The sequence below is a fragment of the Mya arenaria genome, chromosome 12 (genome assembly GCF_026914265.1).
Source record: "Mya arenaria isolate MELC-2E11 chromosome 12, ASM2691426v1".
Lineage (NCBI taxonomy): Eukaryota > Metazoa > Mollusca > Bivalvia > Myida > Myidae > Mya > Mya arenaria.
The window spans coordinates 19496960-19498650 of NC_069133.1; positions in this window are offsets into that span (position 1 = coordinate 19496960).

Below are 1691 nucleotides of genomic sequence, written 5' to 3' on the forward strand. Positions count from 1 at the left end.
ATAAAAATCAAAGCACTGAAAGTTTAGTTATGAAAGGATGCTATATTCAACCCAATATTTTGTTTCAGGTATTCATCTTCAAAAACAAGAGGGCAACTGCTCTTCAAAATATTGCCTTTATATCCACGGTTTAAATAAATTCCAAGTAATTCATTAAGTCTATTTGCCCAACTACCTGCAGGAAACATGTTAATTTTTCGAATTTTCTTTAAAAAATCACCATAAAAATCGGGATGAGCAATACTATCAGCAATGAGCGATTTAAGGTTGCTATTATTCTTTGATACGAGATAATAATGATTATTAACAAATTTTGAGAAAGTTTTCCTTAATTTAAAATATCCAACCCAATTTGTTAAGTACCCTCGTACGAATCACTGCATCCAAAACCATAATCTAAAAACATAGATACTAACTTTCCCCCAGCTCTCCATTTTGAAATAAGCGGTCTGGTTAATCTAGTGTTAACATAACACGCTTAAGAAAGGCCAAACGGCAATACCAAAAATTTATAGAATGATACAAAACCTCTTTCATCTTGCCATGAAACTCCTTAAAACTCCGTATGTGGCAAGAAAATTTCAACAAATTGATAAGCACTTGTTTGATAAAAAAAATTCATAAAAAACCCTTTTTGTAAAAAAGCAAGTGGAACTATAGTGTCGTCAAATTTAACGGTCTGTTTCCATTAGTGCTTATTTTCAACCCTGAAATAAAGAATCAATCCTTTCTTCCCAGTACTTTAAGAGAATCGGTCAATGGGTTCACAACAAGAGGAGCTGTATTACATTTCTGTATCAACGCTCGATCTAACAAATCTTGAAAAGCTCCAGATACAAAATTCAGATTCCTGCAATGAAGACTAAATATTTTTAACAAAAACAGTTTGGAGGAACTGAAAAATGGGATTTTGTATCCAAACTCTATCAAGTCCGTCATAAAACTGCAAGCATGGATATATTTCCAAAATTGTAAATTTTGTTGAAGTCTTCCTTTAACAAGAATATTCTTTTGGCCTTTTTCATATTCATAAAAATTGTGAGTCAAACGTTCATAGTCAAAATTATACTCATCTTTCATGTCCAAATCATTTCTTTGCAATAGATTAGTCACTCCATTTTTGGACTTAATGACATGGGAAATTCTCTCCGGAAATGACGGAAGTCTCCTAAGCCGTGATCTCATTGGATTTTTTCGAACCGAGATTACATCCGTAACTTCTCGGTCATTTCCGCACCGCATGAGGTGTGTCTCATGCAACAAATCAAGCGGCTGGATTTAAACTTTTTAATTATTCATTAGTACGATTTTTTTACAGCTGATTTTTTAACAAAGAGTAATAAAATTAAAAATTAAAGAAAAAGTTTAAAAGTATGTTTGTATAAATTTCTGTAAAAGCTGTTAACGCAAACATTAAGCAACAGTTTATTACGATTTTTTCTTGGAATATTTATGTCCAACAAAATAATGGTAATATTTCTCTCAGCCCAAACTCTTGTAAAAAAACTTACATCTATGTACCTTCTTAAATTTACTCGATAACGTCCAAACCACCACATTCGCCGTGCCGTTCACTGAACGTTGAGCGCTCGTCCCGTTACCAAACACGCTGGCAACGCAAACCAGTCCGCCATTGATGACGTCAGTGGGACGCCAGAAGCGCATCGCCTCATTCGTATACGCGTACGTCA